Source organism: Bos taurus, chromosome 5, assembly GCF_002263795.3.
Source record: "Bos taurus isolate L1 Dominette 01449 registration number 42190680 breed Hereford chromosome 5, ARS-UCD2.0, whole genome shotgun sequence".
In the NCBI taxonomy this organism is placed as follows: domain Eukaryota; kingdom Metazoa; phylum Chordata; class Mammalia; order Artiodactyla; family Bovidae; genus Bos; species Bos taurus.
The window spans coordinates 96,329,897-96,355,181 of NC_037332.1; positions in this window are offsets into that span (position 1 = coordinate 96,329,897).

Sequence of the window (25,285 nt, forward strand, 5' to 3'; positions counted from 1 at the left end):
AGTCTCTATAAATTCTACCAGACCCCCAAGGAATTTAAGAGTTAGGCAATCAAAAGAGAGATTTTTAAGAATCAATGTGATTTTTTTTTCCCTAAACTATTGAAAAACACAGTAAGCCCAAGGACAATTCTTAAATCAGAAAAGCTCATGGAAAGTGAGCTCTACCCTTGTCATTTAGAAATCTGTTAAAGTTTAGAGTTGATAACCAGATTTTTGTTTTTGACTGAAACTCTTGTTTTGAGGAGACTTGGCCTGCAGTGTAGAAGCATGTTTTGGAGAGACGGTTTATTCTTGCATTGATATTTATTAATACTTAAGAATCCGAGGTCTTTGGCCTCCTGAAGCTTACCTATTGATGAGAGGAAACAGACAAGAAATCAATAAATGTATTTCATGTCAGATACTTCAATGCACCATGGAGAAAAAATGAGGCAGATTGAGTAGGGGGTTGGGGATGATAGGGTGGGTGTGGTCTTGCTACTTCGTATAGGATGGAAAGGAAAAGTTTCTATAAAAAGGTGACAGTTGAGCAAAGGCTTAAAAGGAAACAAGGCAGCGAGCCTTGGAGTTTTCAAGATGACAGATTTTTCAGGCAAAGAGAAAGCAAAGCCCCTGAAGTTGAACATACTTGAGGAACTTGAACATACTTGAGGAACATACTTGAAGAACATACTTCCTCAAGTATGCTGGACATACTTGAGGAAGAGCCAAGAGACCCATGGGTGAGGAGGAGAGTATGGCAGACGAGGTCAGAGAGTTGGCATTGACCTACGGGTAGGGAACTTACAGGGCATTATCATAAGGGTTTTTACCAAGAGCAAGATGAGAAGTCACTGGAAGGTTCTGAGTAGAGAGTGATACGAGTCAGCTTCTGTTTCAAATGCAGCTTTGTGACCGCTGTGTTGGGAGTACCCTGTGAGAGAGAGTGGGCGTTGGGAGAAGCAGCAGGACCACTTGGAAGGCTGTTGCCTCCATCTAGGTAAGACATGCAGTGGCTTGGGCCGTGGTGTTAGTGAGGGAGGTGAGAAGTGATTGGATTCCAGAAATATTCTGAGGGGTTTGTCGAGGCACTAGATATTGAGTAAGACAAAGAAAAAGATCAAGAATGAGCCTAGAATTTTTGGCCTCGGCTACTGGAAGTTTGGAGTCACCATTAATGAGATGGGAATCTTGAGGGTTAAGTAGGCTGGGAAAGAGATCCTTCTTCTAAGTGAGGTTCAGATATCTATCAGATAACCAAATGGAAATGTTGATTAGGCTGTTGGATAATTGAACCTGGAATTTGAGGAAGAGGTGGTGCCTGAAAATATAAATTTGGAGGCATCCAGATGGTGTCTGAACCCATGATACTAGATCTAGGCATGAGGACAGATCTAGGAATACAGATCTAGTGAGTGCAGATTTAAGAGCGAGTAGTTCTCTGGTGGCTCAGACAGTAAAGAACCTGCCTGCAGTGCGAGAGACCCACGTTGGATCCCTGGGTTGGGAAGATCCCCTAGAGAAGGAAATGGCTACGTATTCCAGTGTTCTTGCCTGGAGAATCCCATGGACAGAGGAGCCTGGAGGGCTAGTCCCTGGGGTCGCAAAGAGTCGGATATAACTGAAGCGACATAGCACGCAAATTCAGTGAGGGCAGCACAAAACACAGGGTTGAGGGCAACTGCGAAATGGTGATGATGCTTTGCCCTGAAATCAAAGCCAGGTGAGAGAAAAGTGAGGCTTTGTAAGGAACTGGAAATAATGAAGTGTAGTAGGGGGAGAGGACTGAGATGCAGGCTGGGGTCACCAAATGATTAAGCCAGCTTCCAGAAAGAGTAATCTGGAAGGTGGAAGCTGGTCAGAATGTGTGATGCTTGAGACTGCAATTTTACAGAGGTTGGAGTTACTGGTCAGGGGTCTGGTATAGGATGGGGGCTGCTGTTATGTAGAGGAAAAGATTATTGAAGGAGTAGAGGCCAGGGAACCGAGTGGCATTCTGGTGCCTCTTCTTCAATCCTGAAGGATTTGTGTGTGTGTGTGTGTGTGTTGTTTTTTATTGTTGTTTTTAATGTTCACTAAAAACCCCATTGCCATCTGTGGTAGGCCACATCTATTTTTATAGATGTCAGCACATGTGATCGTGGCTTGAGGCCGCACTTTGACTGTTTGCCCTAGAATGAACACATTTTCCCAGTAAATCTTGTCCTTTCTATTTTCAAGGTTCCCAACAAAGTCAGTTTCCTTGGGGGAAATCATAATTCTTTGTTCACCTTTCTCTTCATTTATCTTTAGAAAAACTCAAAGTGAAAAGGATTAGAAAGCAGCTTTGCTTCTGTCCAGTTCTGCTCAATGAAAGTTTTCTCTCACGGATCGTTTTTATTTAGTATTTTCTTTTGTGACAGAGAGGAATATAAGGAAATGATGCAAAGTCTAAAAACCCTGGGTGAGAGGTTTGAAAGATCAGGAGTGGGTTAGGAAGAAAAGGACTTTTGAGTGGGGCTGCATGAAAAAGGGACAAGTGAGGGGTTTTAAGAAGGGCCGAAAAAAACAGAAATTTGACCAAGGGAGGCAGGAGGAAAAAGTCCACTTGCATCGACATTTAGAGATTTAGCAAGAGCAACCTGGAGTCTGTCCCCAGGAACGTGCTTCCGACACAGATGGTGTGCTCTTTCTATTGTATATCCTGTGCCCTTAAAAAAAAAAAAAAAAAACTTTCATAATCTGAAAAACAGATAGAAGCTGTTCAACCATTTCTGGTGCACTAGTTCTCCAAACCGCCACAGAACCTTGAGCAAGGCATGAATTTCATCACATTGCAGCTACCACTGATTCAGCCTCTCTGTCCCCCAGTGAAGGGACCCCTGAGCTTAGTCACGCCCTGCCTGGCATTTTCCCCCAAAGATTCAACTGTGTTCACCCTGGCTTGTCTGATGCCACGTCTTAAGTTCTTGTACTGGGGGGATGTTGTGACCAACTCAAGGGGGTACATTGTGCTTTATGCACTGAAGACTAAGAGGACCTCATATAGGAAGGAAGCAAGGGAAGGAAGCCAGGGATGGGGTTGTCACACCCTCTGTTTGCTTTCTGACACCTGGGAATGGAACCTTCCAAAGGTGAGCAGGGAACAATGTGGTTTCCAGTGCCTGAGTCCCAGATTTCTCCCTAGTTCAGGTTGCCTCCCACACCTGATTCAGTGGGTGCACCTGTTTGTTCAGGGCATTTGCAGGAGTGCCAGCAAGGGGCAAATCTTAGTAGGAGCTTGGTTACCCAATGACCATCCCAGCATTAATATTTCCAAGTAGCTGGAAGCCTTTGAGGGAGCTAGATGGCGTGTTACAATGGAGATCAGAAAGGGACGAGATGGGGCAGTGAGCCCTTGTCCTTAAGGGCACCTCTTCCTCTACTTGACAGAAGCCGATGCTCCAGCACCGTCTTCATTACACTGAGCCACAGTGACGCGCATGCGTGTGAGTGCTTGTGAGTCCGTACGTGCATACGTGTGTGAGCATGGGGGTGAGGGGGGATGATGGAAACCACAAATTCACAGCAGGGTTGGGGTGCAAACTCAGAGCCGCAGCCCTCCAGAGGCTCCATGGCAGAAGGGACACGTTTCTAGCTTTCCTGGTGTGGTACCCTCCCCAGGGAAAAAACAGAGGATTCAGGCTTACCTTGACTCTGTGAGGCCCAGCCTCCCTCCCTGGGGTGGGCTCTCCTTCCTCTTGACTCTCAGATCCCCAGCCCATCCACCTCCGAGTTCTCTTTTTTGTTTGTTTTGTTTTTGTTTTCTGTAAATATATATTTCTTATTTTGGACGTGCAGGGGTCAATTGAGATTCTGGAGTGGGGGGAGGGGGCGGATGACTGGGTCTTTTTATTTTTTTCCTTTCTCTCTTGGATTTTGGTGTTTGAACTTGAAAAAAAATAATTACAAGTATATATATAAGCAAATGACTTACCTTAAAAAAAAGAAATAAGTTGATTTCATTCTTTTAATTTATCTTGTTTCTCATTGGGGTGGGGTGGGGGTGGGGGGTCTTTTGGGTGGAGGGCTTTTTTGTGAGCTGTATAGATTTCCAGTTTGGACTTGTTCAAAATGATGCAGGAACAAAAATTAAAATGAATTTAAAAAAGACACAACATAAAAACAAGAAAAACTTTGTGATGTATAAAAGCTGTAAATAGTCAAAGATTCTTTCTCTTTTCTAATGGCAAATTATTTCTGTCACTTTATATTCAAAAAATAAAGAAACCTACCACAAATTATCAGGGTAAAAAAATCAGAATCAGTGTGTGTGTGTGTTTTTTTTTTTTCCTTTTGGTCTCGGTGCTTTCTTTACTGTGGCTTGGAAACGCTTGTTATAATAAGATCCTGTTCAGAAAAAATTCCTTTCCTAAACAGTTTTTCATGGTCAGTGGTAGTCTGGACTGGTGAATCCAGTTAAGTTAGGAGTCTGTTTCTGCTAGCTGATGCTGAAATTGTTGGTAATACTGAAAATTATGTTGGTAAGGGGTTGGTAAGAGGCTAGATAATTATGATCTTAAAGCAACTTTTTAGTTTCCATAACATTCTTTCCTTACTACACAATAACTGTCTTCTACTTTTTTCTTTTCGGCATGGAAAATTTTAAACATATTCAAAAGTAAAAAGAATGGTATAATAAACCTCCATATAGCCATCATCCAACTTCAATAATTATCAAGTTATGCCAGTCTGATTTCAACCATATCCATATTTCCCCCTTCTATATTATTTCAAAGCAAATTCCATAATTTAATCTGTAAACATTTTACTACATATCTCTAAAAATCAAAGCCTCTGTTTTAGAGTAATCACAATACCATTGTGACATAAAAATAAGCAATAATTTCTTGATAACATTTCTAGTTACTGTTCAAATTTATTGTCTCGAATATAATACTGTTTTACAGTTCAGGTTTTTTCTTATCATAAGCCAAATAAAGTCCACACAATTGGTTGCTATTTCTCAAATTTCTTTTGAATCTGTAGTTTCACCTCTCAGCTTATTTTTTGAAATCTATTTGTTAAAAACATGGAGTCTTTTATCCTGAAGACATTCCCACAGTTGGATTTCGCTGGTAGCATCCCCAAGGGCATGACGAACACATTCCTCTGTCATCTGTATTGTTAACTGTCTTTCTTACCCTTTTTTCTTTTTTAAGATTTATTTATTCATTCGTGGCTGTGCTGGGTCTTCGCTGCTGCCCACAGAGCCTTCTTCGGTGGTGGCAAGCAGGGGCTGCTCTTCACTGCGGTGCGAGGGTCTCTCATTGCAATGGTTTTTCTTGCTATGGATGGAGCACAGGCTCTAGGCCTCTGGGCTTCAGTAGTTATGGTTCACAGTCTCAGTAGCTGTGACACACAGGCTTACTTGTCCCTCGGCCTGTGGGTTCTTCCTGGACCAGGGATTGAACCCTTGCCTTCTGCACTGGCAGGTGGATTCTTTACCACTGAGCCACCAGGAAGCCCTCGGTCTTACTCTTTAGTGCATTTCTCTTCCATTGCACAGAAATATCAGGAAAGCAAACTAACCTGCATTTTAACCAGTGTGCAGTGCATTTCGAAGAATTAGCTACTCAGATACATCTTCCAGGTGATTGGGAGTTAGGTGGATCTAGTCACAGTGTGACCAAGCTCCTCTCACAGTCAAGACAAGAAACAGTGCTCGGTCTGGCTCTTCAACCAGTCCTTTTGAGCTATTACATTTGCCTGCATGGTCTTTTTCTTCCTCCTCTAGTCCCAGTTCTGTCTTCGATTGTATATGTAAGGATACTGAATGATTTCCTTTACTATACCTTGATTTCTAAATTATTCAAATTAAATGGTTTTTCTGATGATAAGAGAAATATATTTAGCTTTTCAAATGAAAATCATAAGCACATTCCAGCATCACTTTATGAAGAGCCATGTGCTCCTCCTATAATCCTAGTGCTGAAAAGTACTATAGTGAGAACAGTTACTAAAACCCTATCTTATGACATGGGGGCCTCAGCAAGTTAACACATATAGCAAAGTCTTGACTAGAAGTCAGCATTTCTGGTCCTTGGTTCTGAGCATCTTCCAGCCCAGATAACAGCACCCCCCTGACCCCCACTCCTCTAACACAGGTTACCTGGAGCAGTGGTCCTCAATTCTGGTTGCATAGTGGAGTCATCTAGGGTGCTTTTAAAACACTGATGCTTGGACTCCCCTGGTGGTCCAATGGTTTAGACTCCATGCTTCCATCACATGGGGCTCAGGTTCGATCCCTGGTCAGGGAAATAAGATGCCTCATGGTGTGGCCAAAAAAAAAGAGTATGGGAATAAAACACTGATGCCTGAGTCTCATCCCCCAAAGATTCTTGTTCAATTATTCTGGGGTGCTGCTTGGACATCAGGCATTTAGAACCTCCCTGGGTGATTTTAATATGCAGCAGAGTATGGGGAGGAGAGGAGGTCTCATATTTACTCCTAATTCAACTCTGTGCTGTAGCTGCTGCCTGTTCCCATTCTCAAGCTCACTATAGACCACCTCACCACTCATGTCACATGTCACAGATGACCACCTTCTGGAACTCCTAGACCTGTTTTCTCCTCTCTCGGAGCTACAGAATGAACCTAGGGAAGGCTCAGCTTACTCTTACCATCCAGTTCTTTGATTTTGCCTACCAACACAATCCACGGCCAGATAGACTGAAAAGTTTGTCTACCTACAGGAAATTCAACACAGCCATTTTAAACCTATGCACACACATTAAATACAACTATTCCCAAAACAAACACTATGACATCTAGGAAAATGGTAATTAATGAGCCTATTTGCAGGGCAGGAATAGAGATCCAGACATAGAGAATGTACTTGTGGACACAGTGAGAGAAGGAGAGGGTAGAAGGAATTCAGAGAGTAGCATTAAAACAGATACGTTACTATATGTAAAATAGATAGCTAGTGAGAAGCTGCTGTATTGCAGAGGGAGCTCAGCCCAGTGCTCTGTGATGATTTAGAGGGGTGGAATGGTGGTGGGGTGGGAGGGAAGCACAAGTGTGAAGGGATATGTGCATACCTAGATAGCATATTGAAAAGTGGAGACATTAGTTTGCCAACAAAGGTCCGTCTAGTCAAGGCTATGGTTTTTCCAGTGGTCATGTATGGATGTGAGAGTTAGACGTGAAGAAAGCTGAGCACAGAAGAATTGATGCTTTTGAACTGTGGTATTGGAGAAGACTCTTGAGAGTCCCTTGGACAGCAAGGAGATCCAACCAGTCCATTCTAAGGATGATCGGTCCTGGGAGTTCATTGGAAGGACTGATGCTGAAGCTCAAACTCCAATACTTTGGCCACCTGATGCAAAGAGCTGACTCATTGGAAAAGACCCTGATGCTGGGAGGGACTGAGGGCAGGAGGAGAAGGGGATGACAGAGGATGAGATGGCTGAATGGCAGCACTGACTCTATGGACATGAGTTTGAGTGAACTCCAGGAGTTGGTGATGGAGAGGGAGGCCTGACTTGCTGCGATTCATGGGGTCGCAAAGAGTCAGACACGAGTGAGCGACTCAACTGAACTGAACAGCTGGTTCACATCAATGTATGGTAGTAAAACTATTATCTCCAATTAAAAATAAATTTTAAAAAATTAAAATGACTATTCCCATGATCACAAGAAGAAAACCAAAAAGTGACACCTATTCTAGGAAGTTGTTTTACTGGATGTCTCATTATTGCTGGATTTATTCCAAAGTTTGGAATGATCGATGGTCTTCTAAGGACCAAATGCCTCTAGATAGTATCTGCTCTTGGGTTTTGTACAATCCCTGTCAGTTACCATTACTTGTCTCACCTTAGTAGGTAATTAAGTCTGCCACACTCTCCTTCTTCCATGCCATCTGCCCTCGACACACACACGTCCACAAGTCTGATCTACTAACTGAAGTCCAATCTACTAACTGCTGCAACATACTCAACAAGTTGTACTGGCTCTACGAAAATAGCATTTCTTGTTTCAAGTCAAAGCAGTGACAGTGTTTGGTTTTTCCTCCTGTTCTCTGTGCACCAAGGTTCCACCAATGACTAATAAAATGGTACACTAGATGACCTTCCACAATGTTTAAGTATACATACCCACAATAACTTTAAATATCAAGTTTTTTTTCCTTTCTCTGTTGCTTCTTTTTGAGATTAAATTTAATATTTGGACAGATCCTTCTTTATTCCCAGTGCATATGGCAGTGTGAGTTTTATCCTATCCAGAAAACCTCCTGGACATCAGAAGAGAAGGTATTTTTTCCTTTAGTTCGACCTAAAAAAATCCCAGCATTTATGCGCACCTGTTCTGTTCCAGGCCCTTTATTTACCAACTTATGTAATCCTCTTGGAACTTCGCTGGTGGTCCAGTGGCTGAGACTCTGTGCTCCCAATGCAGCGGGCCCAGGTTTGGTCCCTGGTCAGGGAATTAGATCGCATGTGCCGAAATTAAGAGTTCACATATCACACAACCTGGTGCAGTCATATAAATAAATAAAAATAAATATATTTTAAATGTATTAAAAAGAACTTATGTAATCCTCTTAATAAGTCCAGTTTCACAAATGTTACTATTGAGGTTCAGAGAGATTTATCAGCTTGCCCAAAGGCACACAGCTATCATGGATAAAGAAGACAATTTATGTGATACAAACTTTTTTAAAACCTCATGAAGCAGTCTCCGTTCCCAAGGGTCCAGAGAACTGTAAAGTGAGGCAGAAGGCAGGGGAATGTTTATGGGATGAAAAATAAAAAACAGGACATAAGTATAGAGCCCAGAACTGCCTTGGTGTTTGGAGATTGGCTGACCAGATATGCTGTCAAGCAGAGCATTCACAGGGACACAAACATTATCTAAGGTTTGGTTTACTGACATGCCCCCTCCCCGAGCAGAAACAACTCCATACTGAGCTTAGAAATGTGTGTCAATGCTACTGAGTCAAAGATTAGCAGTTCAAAGCCAGCAAAGCTGATCCCAAACATCCCACTCTCACCATTAAGTCAAATAGTCTTACAGATCTGTTCAAAGGAGAACACAATACATGTGAAGCCATTCTGAAAACAGAAGCATACTCCAGATAAACGGAAGGTCATGCTATCATATCTGTTAATGGCTTGGTATTCACTTGCTTGTTTCTGATACCCAACTTAGTTACTGCTACTCACTTAGGCAATGCTCCTGACAAATCTTGCCCCTTTGGATGCTGTAACACTCTGCTTTTCCAAAGTGTCATATTTGGGAGACATTCTGAGAATGTTATGCAGAAGTGGTCTTTGCCTGTGAAAATAGCCACTGCTTCTGTCATTATAAATCCAATCTATTGAGGATTTAATTTACCAGCACTGTGCTAAATATTTCACATGTGTCATCTTATTTGCTCTTTCGAATAATGTGGGGACAAATCATATTTTTCTTTTCATCTCTCATCTTACAGGGAAGGAAACTGAAGCTCAGTGGGGTTACTTAATGTGTCTGGAATTTCACAGGTGGACATCTCCACATAACCCCCAAATCCTCCCACTACTTTAAAGGTTTCCAGTGCCCCTAAAAACATTGCTTCTGTCGCAGCCTTACTTCCTTTTTTACCATGAGGCATGTGATATCTTAGCTCTCTGACCAGGGATTGAACCTTCACCCCCTGCATTGAAAGGTGAAGTCTTAAATGATGGACCACCAGGGAAGTCTGAAGCCTGCCTTCTTGACACTGCTTAATCCAGAAATTTTCAACTCTGCTTATTAGAGTTACCTGACCAGATATCGAAAATGCAGGTGCTGGGTACTCAGTAATTTGTAAAAGCTCATTGGATGATGCTAACTTGGAGCCAGGGTTGGAACAAGTGGTTTCATTTAATACCAGCAAATAAATCAGGGCCACAAGATGGGGAAGAGGCTGGAACACGTTTCCGCAGCCCAGTGAAAACAGAGAAGTTTTCATGGCTAGAATACATAAAACCCAGAAATACTTTTTACCCTATGAGCCCCTGGGTATGTGAGAGCTATTGAGTCTTGGCTCCAAGCTCCACGTGCACCCGTCTTTTCTGCTTTGTGACTCCGCAGCGGGTTCATTTCCCCTTGACCAACCAGCCGATGTTAAGCTCTGCCAGTAGAGGGCGCTGGAGAAGGAAGAAGACTTCTTTTGCTCAGTCAGCAAGCCAGCCTCTCCGTGTGCAGGTGACCCCCAAGTCTACACCACACTGCTGGGCAGTTCCCAGGGTTCTAGAATCGCCCTGATCATGGGCCAGGGCGTGCAGCCACAGTGGTTAAGTCTCAGCTTTGCAGGCTCTCCTTAAAGTCTTTCCCTGTTCACCCTCCCCTCAGTCCCAGGGGTGGAAGCTCTTCTCTGCAGGGTTCTCTTCCACTCCCCAGTAAACAATTATAGTCAGTCCCCTACATACGAATGAGTTCTGTTCCAAGAGCATGTTTGCAAGCCCAACAAGATTAGCCTACGTAGCCAACTAAGACAATGGGTTATAGAGTACTGTACTGTAATAGGTTTGTAATACTTTTTCACACAAATAATACATAGAAAACACACACACACACACATTTTTAATCTTTCAGCGCAGTATCTTGAAAAGTACAGTAGTATAGTACAAGAGCTAGCACATGGGCTGGCATCAAGTGGACAGGCAAGAAGAGTTACTGACTGGAGGAGGTGGGAGATGGTGCAGCTGAAGGATCGTCAGCAATAGGAGATGGAGGGCAAGCTGAAATTTCACTCACACCTGATGTTGATGGCATGGGTTCTGGTTCCTTGCTGGATTCAGTGCTGTCTAGCCGCTTGAAAAAAATGATCCAGTGATGTCTGGATAGTAGCTCTTTCTCTCTCATCGTAGATGGGATTACCACTGAACTGCGTTCTGAACGGCTGCTGCGTCCTTCCTGTGCTGTTCTGTATTTGAGACCTATGCCTCAAAAATTAACAGAGCCTCCTCAAGTAGAAGTGACTCACATGACTGGACGTAGGAATGCACGTTCACACCTTTGAAAGTTCACAACCTAAAGGTTTGTATGTAAGGGACTTACTCAGCTACTCAGGAAACATTCTTCAAGTTCAGTTTTCTCCATTTAGATAACTGGCTGTGGTTTCTCTTTCCTTACTGAACACCAGTGGCTACATTAGTGAAAGTCTCTCAGTTGTGTCCTGCTCTCTGCGACACCATCTGTAGCCTGCCAGGCTCCTCTGTCCAAGGAATTCTCCAGGCAAGAATACTGGAGTGGGTAGCAGTTCCCTTCTCCAGGGGATCTTCCCAACCCAGGGATAGAACCCAGGCAGGTCTCCCACATTGCTGGTGGATTCTTTACCAGCTGAGCCACAAAGGAAGCCCAAGAATACTGGAGTGGATAGCCTATACCTTCTCCAGGGGATCTTCCTGATCCAAGAATTGAACTGGAGTCTCCTGCATTGCAGGTAGATTCTTTACCAGCTGAGCTATCAGGGAAGCCCGATGTGTACACTGGGTTACATCAAAAACTTGTTTTCTGCATCCATCACTCTCTTGATAACCTGGCTGCCAGAGCACAAAGTGGAGATGGAGGAAAAGCTTTGCACAGGCTCCCCCGTGAAGCCTGAATAAGCATGTCCCTTTTAGACAAATAACAGATGTTGTATTTATGGAAAAAAAAAATCTCCTGGGTTTTGTAGGAATATGGGGATCTAACTCAATTGATGATTTTAGTTAAGAAAAGACTCCATAGACTTCTTTGTGACAGTTAACACTAGAATTTTGCTTTGCTTCCATTGCTTTATCACATCAGTAGGAGAATTCAAGTTAATTAACTTGCAAGCTGAATATTATTAGGAGACATTATTTCCTGACAACTTTATATAAATTATATTTACATAAGATGAGTTACATAATATATAATTTATAATTAATTTTCTACATGACTTAATTTATATAAGTAAATGCTTATGCTTTCATGTTTTATATTGATTCTGGTGATTGTGGTGGCAGTGGGGGAGAAAAGGAAGCCTTAATCATTTTGCCTGTGTCTCTTTTTATTAGAGTAAACTTACTGGAAATTTTTGATAAAACTGGTGGTGGTGGTGGTGGTTTAGACTCTTGCGACCCCATTGACTGTGGTCTGCCAGGCTTCTCTGTCCTTGGGATTTTCCAGGCAAGAATATTGAAGTGGGTTGCTATTTCCTCCTCCAGGGAATCTTCCCGACCCAGGGATTGAAGTCTCCTGTGTCTCCTGTATTGGCAAGCAGATTCTTTATCACTGAGCTACCTGGGAAGCCTAAAAGCAGAGGTTTAAGGCAGATGGAGGCTGACTCAACGAGGCTGTCTTCTCTTCTCCGTCATTCTGTGCTCAGTTATGTCTGACTCTTTGTGATCCCATTCACTGTAGCCCACCACACTCTTCTGTCCATGGAATTTTCCAGGCAAGAATACTGGAGTGGGTTGCTGTTTCCTCCTCCAGGGGATCTTCCCTATCTGGAGATGAAACCCACATCTCTGGCATTGGCAGGCAGATTCTTTACTGCTGAGCCACCTAGAAACCCCTTGTTAAAGCTGCTAAGTGGCTTCGGTCATGTCCGACTCTGTGCAACCCCATAGACGGAAGCCCACCAGGCTCCCCCATTCCTGGGATTCTCCAGGCAGGAACACTGGAGTGGGTTGCCATTTCCTTCTCCAGTGCATGAAAGTGAAAAGTGAAAGTGAAGTCGCTCAGTTGTGTCCGACTCTTAGTGACCCCATGGACTGCAGCCTTCCAGGCTCCTCTGTCCATGGGATTTTCCAGGCAAGAGTACTGGAGTGGGGTGCCATTGCCTTCTCCTTATTAAAGCTAGTCTGCTCCAAATCAACAATGATCACAAAACTTGGGTGAGGACTCTGGGAAGGATTCATGGGTGAGGCTTACATGAAGGTTCTAGGGGGAAAAGCTGGGTTTCCACTGCTTCTACTTATTTTTATTAATTCATCCATTTACTGTCTGCTGTACACCAGACATTGTTCTAGAGGTTAAAGAAGAAACAACTTGCAAAAAAAGAAGAATAGTCCTTCCATCAAGAAACTCCCATGCTAATTCTTAATTGGGCAGAGCCTTGGAAAATCATATGTGGTCCCAGCAAACATTGGGATTGACTTCCAGGCAGGACACTGTATCTGGCCCCACATATCCTGGTCACAAGAAGTGTTCACTGTGCCTGGGGTGCCAGCTCCAATGGAGTACCAGCTCCTGGGATATCAGCCTTTGCATCCGGAATGATGCATTAATTCCTCTTCAGGGAAGGGGTTCTCTTCCAAACAGATTCATTTTCAGGACCGCCTCCACAACAAAGGATGAAAACCATACCTGGATGGAAGTGAAAAAATAGATACATTGATATATAAGAGTATGAAGAACTCTGGAATTGGGGGGTGGAGATAGAAAGAGGTAAGTGACATAGGAAGAGAAATTGCTTCCACACAGTTGTCTTTCTGAGTCTCACAACATCCCTGACAGATAGGCAGGGAGATAGTATTATTACTACCATATTATGGATGAGAAAACCGGGATAAGGGAGTGTTCCAAGGTGAAGCTGTGAGTAAAAAGTGAGTCCCAGATTTTCCAACCCAGTGTTCTCTCCATGGCACCAGGCTCCTTGCATGATGATTGACTGACATGGACAATTGCAGGAGTTTTTTTTTTTTTTTAAATGTAACATAAGATGATGAAGGATGATGAGACAGAAGTGAAGGTAAAATGGAACCAAGTATAGCGACACTTACTCCTTCGAAGGAAAGTTATGACCAACTTACACAGCATATTAAAAAGCAGAGACATTACTTTGCCAACAAAGGTCCGTCTAGTCAAAGCTATGGCTTTTCCAGTAGTCACAAAGGGATATGAGAGTTGAACTATAAAGAAAGCTGAGCGCTGAAGAAGAATTGATATTTTTGATCTGTGGTGTTGAAGACTCTTGAGAGTCCCTTGGACTGCAAAGAGACCCAACGAGTCCATCCTAAAGGAGATCAGTCCTGGGTGTTCATTGGAAGGACTGATGTTGAAGCTGAAACTCCAATACTTCGGCCACCTGATGCGAAGAGCTGACTCATTTGAAAAGATCCTGATGCTGGGAAAGATTGAGGGCAGGAGGAGAAGGAGACAACAGAGGATGAGATCGCTGGATGGCATCACCAACTCAATGGATATGAGTTTGAGTAAATTCCAGGAGTTGATGATGGACAGGGAGGCCTGGCATGCTGCAATTCATGGGGTTGCAAAGAGTCGGACCCGACTGAGCGACTGAACTGAACTGAACTGATAGAGACAGATGCACATTTTCCTTATGACTTTGACTGAGTCACTACTACAAGGCCTTCAGATGAAGAAAACAACCTGGCAGATCCTTTCAAAACATTTGCCCACAAGAGCTGAATCGTATGAAACCCCAGAACTCATGCTGGCTCTTCTGAGTTGTGGTGCTGACATGTAACGGCACAGAAGTTCCTGGAGAAACAGTGAAGTGAGGGCTGCATTTTAGCCACATTTCTGCTCATCTTGTAACCCGAGCTCCCCCATATCTGAGCTTGTCTTCAGGCCCCTCGTTGCCCAGTGTCGCTCCCCCGCCATCCTGCTAAGTCAGCAAATACAGATGTTGTCCTAGGGTCTAAAAATGTGCCAGATTCTAGCTGGGGCACTGACTTGCTAGAACCTCCTGGTATTTCCGGTTCTAAAGTACCTCTTCCCCACCCTTTAGCATCTGTAGGTTGGCGGTCACCTCTCTCCCATGTCACTCTGCGACTCACTGCCATTCCTGTCTAAGTGGGAAGAGGGATGAATGAGGGGCCCCTAGGCTGCCCACAGCCACTGGAGGATTCATTTCATCCTCCCTAAACCCAGCCTTGGCCATTGAGATACTCTCAAGACACACTGATAACCAAGGGGACCGAAAATATAGGCGACCCTAAGTATCAGAAGATGAAGCTCCTGGCTTGCTCCAGCACCATTGTTCTCACACCCTGTCCTCGCCCCGTGGGTTCTGAGCCATGATGGCTTTGACCTACCTGGGGTAAACCCTAGAGAAGCAGAATTCAAAGGAACATTTGCAAAAATGATTGACAGGAGGGGAACAGCAAAGACCACAACTCATTTGGAAGAGGGATCTTCTCAAGAGAGTTGGGGGAAAGGATTGAATGCTTCACTACACAATTATGTGAGGCTTGAAGAAGGGAGGGGAGAAGAAAAGCCAATGTAGACACAAGCATACACCCTCCCCTGTGCTTAAGGTGCCCTTCCCAGTAATAGAACAAAACTAATCCATGGAAAGTCAAATCTTCCTTTTGCATACAAAGGTGAATGTCAGACATGGGTCGGGCTTCTGTTTTCTATTTAAACCTTTCTCTTCCTTCTGAGCTTTTGTCTCTAACATGCCTTAGGCTGAACTCGTTGAGAGTTAAGAGAGAGAATCCTAGTGTCAGAATCCCCAGGAAGGAAGCCGATGGGCGTTCTCCACAGTTAGAGTCAGACAGACCCAAGACCTCAAGGGAATGCTTTCCTTGTTAGTGCAGGCTGGTACCCTGCCTGGCTGCGGGAAGGTCAGATCAGCTCTCCCCTCTCACTGACTTCTTGCCCTTGGAGTCTTGGCTTCTAAAAAAGAGGGAGCCGCAGTGCGAGCATGGAGGCGCGTTAACTCCGGTGATGCTTCAGGAAGGGCCATGGAGCCTCCTACTTGGGCTTCTCCCTTTGCAACCTGGTCCCCGGCTCCCTTCAATTTGCACTACCTTCTTAGTAACTCTGCCAGTTGAAGGAGAGCCCTGGTTTTCAGGCTGTAGTTGATACAGTGTTTCCCATATTCTGCCATTGCTCAGGGCCGAAGCTTATTCCTTGGCATCAATTGGGAAAGTAACAGGCTTCCTGAACCCCCATCACAGCAGCCGCTGCATCACATGGGGGCCGGGACTCGGCAGGCGGTATTCAACCCATAATAACTCCCTGTTCTTTTCCCAATTATCCCAAACCAATAGGTCTAACGCCGGCTCCATGTTTTGCCTTTGCAATTTAGATGCCACAGGTAGCTTCCTGTTTGGATGGTTGAGAAAGGAAAATAATAAGCTTGCTTTGCTCGGGCCGCTGCGGTGGGTGTTCCAGCGTCCTGGGGCTTCACAGCCTGGGTCTATCAGACCCATTTAATGCCCTTTCTTTCCAATCACAAATGCAAACCCTTCCTGGGTGGAGTTTGGCGGGGGTGGACCATCTGCAGCAGAACAGAGCAGAGCCACTGCCGGAGGCCAACAGCAAGAAGGAAGCGGAGCACAAAGGAAACCGCGACGGAGGCTGGGGCCCGGGAAGCTGGAATCGGGCCTGATCCTGAGATCCTCCCGCCCCCGACCCGCCCCCGCAATAAATAGCCCCTCCAACAGGACAAGCCCTTTGTGTGCACAGACCAACTGCGTTTCCACCACATCCCTGTGAGGCCGGGGGTTCAATGCACACAGCAAAAACGTTGTCTTCAGATGTTCATGCTGCCCTGTGGGTTGGTGAAGGGTAGCATCATCCGCTTCCAACGGAAGAAGAAACTGAGGCATCCCGGGTTCGGGGACGTGCCAGAGGTGGCTCAGTTCAGCAGTGAGGCAGTCCTGCCTCATTGACACAGATGCTCGGTTCGGAACACGTGGTCGGGCGTTCTGTGTAACTGCATCTCATGTACCCCAGGATGGCTGAGGGGTTGGATGGGTGAACCGACTGGGTGGCTGACTCGGTATCCCAGTCCTAAGGCTTCCTACTCAGCATGAGGGTGAACCAGAGGGAAGCATGTGAGTCCCGTCAGCTCACCCGGCAAGGCTGCTCCTTGGTTCCCCCGAAGGAGCTTTCAGCTTAATGGACTAGAACTGAGCTCCATCCCCACCTCGACCTTGAGGTGAATGAATTCCCAGCAGAGATGGGGCCTCTCCCCTCTTTAGGAGAACTGGAACTTAGGTGCAGAGGGGGCTATGCTCCTCTGAGACCTTGCTGCAGGGCAACGGTTCTTGAGGTGGGGTCTCAGGAGAGCCACAAGGCAGAGCCCTGGTGTCTTGAATGGGGGTGTTTTTAAAGTGATAATGTCCGCATATCTTGGTATAGTGGGGATGGATGTGTGGTTATTAGTGGTGTTTGATTAAAATTTAACTTCAGAGCAAAAGGAAAAAAAATTAGAGTGAGTCACCTGGAACTTTGGGGATAGATAAGTTCGCACACCCTCTGCCTCTTCCTCCCTGTGTTCAGTTTCCATTCCTCTGCGCATTCAGGCTCAAAGTCGGGGTCGTCTTTGACTCTCCTTGTGCCCCTGGGTCAGTCAGTTATCATGTTCTGTCACATCTGCTTCTGGAACGTGCCTAAATGCCTTCCCTGGCCTCCCTTGTCCGGGTCGGGCCCTCCAAATTTACTGGGGACAATGGCAGTGGTGTCCTGAGGGCTCTTCCCCTGCCAGAGCCCTCACGCCAACCTTCCCTTCAAATTTGCTAGGCATGGGACTTTCCTGGCAGCCCAGTGGCTAAGACTTCCCATTTCAATTTAGGCGGTGCAGGTTCGATCCCTGGTCGAGGAGCTAGGATCCCACATACCTCATGGCCAAAAAACCAAAACATGAAACAGAAACAATATTGTAAAAAAATCAACAAAGTCTTTAAAAATGGTCCACGGTATAAAGGAAAAAAAAAAAAACAACAAACCTACTAGGCTTGCCTTCCAGCACCAAGTGACCCCGGCCGTTTTCCAACAGAAACCACCTAGCTCCGAACTGCCTCCCAATGAAGTTGGACCTCTCCCCTGACATCATAACCTGGCCTCCCTCTCTGGCCTCCTGTCTAGCATCCACATTCTTCAGTCACACCCCTTCTGCCTGCTTTCATGCACTTATTCCTGTGTTCACCCCAACCCCCACTGTGTAGGGAAAAGCCCTCCTGTATGTCAGTTCTCCTCTACTCTGTCACTGACACTACCGTGCCCAGACGGGTGGGATCTCCCTCATCAAGCCGTGTTCTACAATTCGACTCGGTTCAGATGCTATGACCTGGGGACAGCATCAGGTCCTACAGGCTAAGGACTCAGCCCCACAAGACTGTCCTCTCCCTCCACTGCAGATGCCCGTTGTAAGTCCAAGCTGCCACTTATGCTTCTAACTGACCAGCTGTCAATCAGAGGTTACTAGGAACTCCACTTCAGTTTCGATTAATTGGCTAGAGTGGCTCACAGAACTCAGTAGCAGTTTACTTACCAAATCATTGTTGTTTAGTCACTAAGTCATATCCGACTCCTCTGTTCATGGGATTTCCCAGGCAATAATAATAATAATAATAATAATAATGGAGTGGGTCACCATTTCCTTCTCCAGGGGATTTTCGCAACCAAGGAATCAAACCCACATTTCCTGCTTGGCAGGTGGATTCTTTACCACTGAGCCACGAGGGAAGAATTTACCTGATTACCAGTTTATTATAAAAAGATACAACTCAGGAACAGCTGGATGGAAGAGATGCTCAGGGAAAAGGGTCACTCTCCTAGTACTGCTGCCTGTTCACTAAACCAGAAGCCCTCCAAAATCCATTGTTCAGGATTTTCACAGTGGCTGCTTTATGTCAGCATGACTGATAAACACATGGACCACTGCTGATTAAGTCAGACTCCAGCCCTCTCTCTTCCCGGAGATGGAGGTGAGGATGAAGTCACTCGGAAAGTTTCAACTCTCTGGTCACAGAGCTGGTTCCCATCCTGCAGTTTTTTAGGGCCTTTGTAAATATCATCTCATGAACATAAACTTCCCTCATAGCTCAGCTGGTAAATAATCCGCCTGCAATGCAGGAAACCTCGGTTTGATTCCTGAGTTAGGAAAATCCCCTGGAGGAGGGCATGGCAACCCACTCTAGTATTTTTGCCTGGAGAATCCCATGGACAGAGGAGCCTGGTGGGCTACAGCCCATGGGATCCCAAGAGTTGGACATGACTTAGCGACTAAACCACCACCAACATAAACTCAGATGTGTATTATGGATAACAAAAGACACCTTTATCTCTCTGATCACTTACAAAATTCTAAGGTTTTAGAAGCTCTGTGCCAGGTAAGGGGATGAACACCAAGTATACATCTCTTATTATAAATCACAATAGCCTACTTCCTCTATCCCATAAAATGCCACCTAAAATATCTTCCGTAAGACATTGGCAGGCAGATTCTTTACCACTGAGCCAGTCACTGGCCTCTCCTTTCTGTGATCCCACATCTCTCTCACACGACTTGCTTCCCACCTGTTCTCAAAAAGATCGCAACCAGATCTGGAGGTCCTGAGTGAGAGAGACCACTAACTCACTACTCCAGGATGTGACCAGGGGCTCAGCAGAGAGTACCGATGGAAACAAAGTCTGTTAAGTTAAATGGAAAGTCTGGGGGCAAAAATGTCAACTTTGCCTTTTTTTCATACCTTTATCATCCCTTTCATCTCCTCCTTTCCTTCCTTGTGTCAACTAAAAAAAGATGCAAAATGCAAGAGTTTCGAGTTAAATTTTATTTGGGGCAAAATGAAGACTGCAGTATGGGAGATAGCACCCAGATAGTTCTGAGAAAGTGCTCCAATGAGGTAGTGGGGGAGGTCAATATAATTTTGGTGAAGGGAGAGTTCAGTGCAATCAAGCACGTATTTTTACAAAAGGTTTTCTGCTCGTGCCAAGGAGCTGATGTCAACATGAGGGGATTTAGTGCTTTTATAAATATGAAGAGATGCAAGGATTGGGATCATAAAACCACGAAAATATCTAACTATCTAAAGACCTGTTTCAGCAATTTCACTGGAGCAGAGTGCCTTACTCGCCACCCTGAACTCTCTTCAGGGCATGTTGAAGGTCAACAGCTGCAGCAGCAGAGGGCTCAGTCTTTGCAGAGGCAGATGGCAAATGCTCTTGGCAAGTGCCAATTTGTAGTTTGCACTTGGAACAAATAACTGAGCATCTACTATATGCCAGGTAAATGCTTGTTGCTAAAGATACAGCAGTGATTAGACTTGACAAAAATTTTTTCTCCAGCAGAGCTTAAGGTCTGATGAGAGGAGGCAAAAGATAAACCAAACATGTGAGAGATTTAGTTCACTGAATGATAATTAATGTTGTGTTGAAAAGTAGAACAGGAAAAGGGGGAGCGAGTCCAGAGGAAGTGGCCAGAAAGGCTTCCCAGAGATGGTTCCTCAAGAGCAGAGAAAAAATGAACCATGCAGCAGCTTAGAGAATAGCATTCTGTGAACCTAAAACAAGAAAACAGCCACTTATTTTACCAGCAAAATGGATTTATTCAGTAGCAACAAAGAATTGCAGTTCAGGACATGCAGCTTTGAGGACCACAGGCAAGATTAGTGAAGCAAAGGAGAGGAAACTGTTTTATAGAGGAGAAGGGGAAGTTGGGAGGGGCTGTTGTAAACAAAAGGTCTATTGGAGGAAACTGGGAAGTTGAAGTATAGTGACTTTTCATTGGCTGAGCTGTTGCCAAGGAAGGAGAAAATCTTTCTTCCTCCTGCTGGCAGTTGTACAGTCACTTCCTGCTGGAGACTATATCCTAGTCACTTCTACTGTATCCCAGGGGAAGTATCCCAGTCACTTCCACTTCAAACGGCATGTGCTTGGGAGCACCCCCTTCTGGCCTGCTGACTCCATTTTAGTGAGTTTTCCTTTTATTAGTTATCACCTTTCCGAGCGGAAAGAATGGCCAGTGCAAGGCTCAGTGGATGGGATATGCATGGTGTGTGGGAAGTGCTGGGTGAGAAGGAAAGACAGGAGGGAGAGTTTGTTTGAATTCTCTCTTTTTCCCTTCTACCTTCACTGTCTTCTAAGAGAGGCTCACCTTCACGGCAGGAAATCAGTATCATCAGTGCCAGTGGCTTAGACTGGTCAAAGCCTGGCTCCCATTCCCTGCATCCCAGTCAGTGGAAGGCACACCAATCCTGGGTATGTGATATAACAGAGGGCCTAGATTCTTTGAAAAGTCCCCATTTACCAGTTAATTGTGGTGCTGACATAGCATTTGGATTAATGTCCAGCTTTCTATAGCTATGGCATTTCAGCATATGGCGTGTGACTGATTCCCAGGTGCAGAGTATCTAGATGCAGTGGGAAATCAGATGGGAATGGAGAAACCAAAGGGAATGGCAGAAAGCCCTGCAGCTAGTGAAGGGCAGGGAACACATTCTAAACTTCAGGGACAATGCAGTAGCTGTGTCCAACAGAGCTGGGTTGACCATGCCAGCAACACCAGGGTGTTTGGACACGGGTCATTGATGGATTCAGAGAAGGCAATGGCACCCCACTCCAGTACTCTTGCCTGGAAAATCCCATGGATGGAGGAGCCTGGTAGGCTGCAGTCCATGAGATCGCTAAGAGTCGGACACGACTGAGTGACTTCACTTTCACTTTTCACTTTCATGCATTGGAGAAGGAAATGGCAACCCACTCCAATGTTCTTGCCTGGAGAATCCCAGGGACAGAGGAGCCTGGTAGGAGGCCGTCTCTGGGGTCGCACAGAGTTGGACACAACTGAAGCGACTTAGCAGCAGCAGCAGCAGCAGCATTGCTGGATTCCTATGTTGACATTGGGCAGGCGTCTGATCTTGGGTTCCCTCTTTATACGACAGGGAAGATCTTACCGGTGGCCTGTTCTGCCCATGCTTCTCCTGCCCTTTGACATGTCTGGATGTATCTTTACTTCCAACCTCTTTCACACTAGTGTTTGTGTGTCTGCTCAGTCATGTACAACTCTTTTCGACCTCATGGACTGTAGCCCACCACACTCCTTGGTCCATGGGATTTCCCAGGCAAGAATGCTGGAGTAGTTTTCCATTTCCTTCTGTAAGGATCTTCCCGACCCAGGGATCAAACTGAAGTCTCCCATGGCTCCTGCATTGCAGGAGAGTTCTTTATCACTTGAGCCAAGCCACCGGGGAATCTGTTCACACCAATGATTGTGGTGCAAAGCCATCATTGCTGAGGAGGGTCTGATCACCCAGAGCTCCATGTCACAGGGTCAGTCTATGCAGGGTCTCTATGTCCAAATCCTGGTGATGCTGGCTGGACTGCAGGCAGCCCTGCTTGAAGTTTTATATGCACATTGTCTCTTAGTTTTAAGGATTTCTATCTGGCCCTCAATGGAGACCCACACTCGAATGTTCCAGCTCACTGCAGCATCTGGCACCAAGATTTCTCACCTGATGGAAAGTAGCCTTCAACATTTTCATATTTGCCTTCATAATGTGCGGTGCTGTGCTCTGCTAAGTTGCTTCAGTTCTATCTGACTCTGTGTGACCCCATGGACTGTAGCCCACCAGGCTCCTCTGTCCATGGGATTCTCCAAGCAAGAATACCGGAGTGGGTTGCCATGCCCTCCTCCAGGGGATCTTCCTGACTCAGGGATCGAACCTACGTCTCTTATGTCTCCTGTATTGGTAGTTGGGTTCTTTACTGCTAGCGCCACCTGGGAAGCCCTTTGCCTTCATAATAGTCACAGTCAAACTGTCTACAAAGATATAACACCAGATCCTTGTGTCACATAATCCCCACCATGCTGCGGGCGAGGCTTTGCTGCTGTTGTTCCCATTTTATAGATGAGAAAGCGTTATGTAAACAGCTATGTAATACTCTATGGATCTTTGTGTTTATCATTTCCATATCATTTAATGATAAAACATATCATTATATGCTTCGGGGTTCTTTGAGAAGAGAAAAAAATAATTACTCCATATTTAACTGAATACCAGACAGCAGGCTAGGTACTTTGCATTTTCAAGTTTAATCACACAGTAGTGCTATGAGATTACCGCTCAGGCCTGCCCAGTGGCTCAGTGGTAAAGAACCCACCTGTCAATGCAGGAGATGCAGGTTCAATCCCTGGTCTGGGAAGATCCCCTGGAGAAGGAAATGGCAACCCACTCCAGTATTTTTGCCCACAAAATCCCATGGACAGAGGAGCCCAGTGGGCTATAGTCCATGGGGCCACAAAGAGTTGAACGTGACTTAACGACTAAACAGCAACAACAATGCTATAAGGCAGGTATTCTCATCGTCACGTTCACCATGGAGGAAACAAAAGCTCAGAGACGTTAAAGAGTTTTTTTTGCAGCTGCACAGCTCGTGGGTAACAGAACTGGGATTCAGGTCTGTCTGCCTTCTCAGCCCGTGTGTTCCTGACACCTCCCCTCCAGAATCTGGAGAAGGAGGACCCCTCCCAGTGGAGGAAGCATGGAAATTCTAAGATGATATGAAAAAACATCGTGCTGGGACTTCGGGGTGAACGGTCACTCTAGCAATGGGGCTGCTCTCTGTGAAGTGTGCCCAAAGCACACCTGGGGGTTACTCTAGGGGTGACAAGGAAGCCCTGGATCCAGAAACAGATTATAAGAAGAGAGTGAAAGATAAAGGAGCACAGGAGTTCAGGTGCAAGGTCATTCACTCAAAAGTGGGTCATTTTTTTCCATCTTGTTGAAGCCTCAGGGAGCTCTGATGCGCAGCTGCTCACCCAGAGGCAACCACGGGCCCTCCCCTGGTCTCCGACTCTCCTCCTGACAGTTCTGGTTCTCCTCGGCCTGCCTCCCTCTTCCTGGTACACAGTCTGTCCTGTATGGAGAAACGCCTGTCCTCCAGGCCTAGGTCCACACTCAGCTATACTCAGATCTCTTAATTTCCATCACTGACAAGTCTCAGGAAAAGTGGCCACATGAATTTAGCTAATGCGTATTGAGCAGTGATGAGGCTCTGTTCATTGGGCCAAGTGATTTGCACTTTTTTTTTCAGTTTCTCACAATGACCCAGTGAGACAGGAACTGCACAGTGAAAGGAAAGTGGAAGTTGCTCAGTCATGTCCAACTCTCTGCAACCCCATGGACTGTAACCCACCGGACTCTTCTGTCCGTAGGATTTCCCAGGCAAGAATACTGTAGTGGGTGACCATTTCTTTCTCCAGGGGATCTTCCCAACCCAGGGATCGAACCTGGGTCTCCCGCATTGCAGGCAGATCTTTACTGTCTGAGCCACCAGGGAGAAAGGAACCTTTAGGTCAGTTCAGTTCAGTCACTCAGTCGTGTCCGACTCTTTGCGACCCCATGAATCGCAGCACGCCAGGCCTCCCTGTCCATCACCAACTCCCAGAGTTCACTCAGACTCACATCCATTGAGTCAGTGATGCCATCCAGCCATCTCATCCTCTGTCCTCCCCTTCTCCTCCTGCCCCCAATACCTCCCAGCATCAGAGTCTTTTCCAATGAGTCAACTCTTCGCATGAGGTGGCCAAAGTACTGGAGTTTCAGCTTTAGCATCATTCCTTCCAAAGAAATCCTAGGGCTGATCTCCTTCAGAATGGACTGGTTGGATCTCCTTGCATTGGCCACATCAAAATATCTCTTTAGCATGCCTGTTATTTCAAGCTGAAAACAATCAAGGCTCAAAAGATTCAGGAAGACCCTTTGCCCTTTGCCCTAACTACCTGAAAGAATTTAAATTGAGGGTCTGTTCCTAGAATTTCCAGGGGATAATTACCAGAGAGATCTGCAAAGAACATGGGCTGGGTGTGATGGGGGACACTGGGTAGGGCGTGGAGCCCAGGGTCCTCTCTGTGTCCTGTGGTCTCTGCGGGGCCCAGCAAACGTTTATTTACCAAACATCTGCTTTTCCATCTTTATGTCAATTGCCTTCCTCCCCTTTAAAGTTCCAAACCACCACCCCCAACATCCGCTTTTGTCCTTATCTGGAGCTGCTATTTAAGGGGAGGGCTTCAGACATTTTGGCCACACAGTTTTCCTGGGTCTCTCCTGTGTGTACATGTTATTAAACTTTTGTCTGATTTCCTCATGTCAGTTTAATTCGTAGACCTCTCAGAAAGAGTCGCACACGACTGAAGCAACTTAGCACATAGCACACAGCAGAAGAACCTAGAAGGGACAGTTTTTCACTCTCTGACAGCACTATTATCACACCCACTTTAGGGACTGGCAGACTAAGAGTAGGGGGCTTCCCTGGTGGCTCGGCCGTAAAGAAACTCCTACAAGGCAGGAGACTAAGTTTCGATCCCTGGGTCAGAAAGGTCCCCTGGAGGAGGAAATAGCAATCTACTCCATTATTCTTGCCTGGAGAATCCCACTGACAGAGGGGCCTGGCGGACTATGGTCTGTGGGCTTGCAAAGAGTCAGACACAACTGAAGCGACTGAGCATGCACGCAAACCAAGAGTAACTTTAGTTACATCAGGGACTCCCTCAAGCCAGGATCTAATGCCTGATGATCTGACGTGGAACTGATGTAATAACAGAAATAAAGTGCACAATAAATGAAATTGGTTTAATCATCCTGAAACC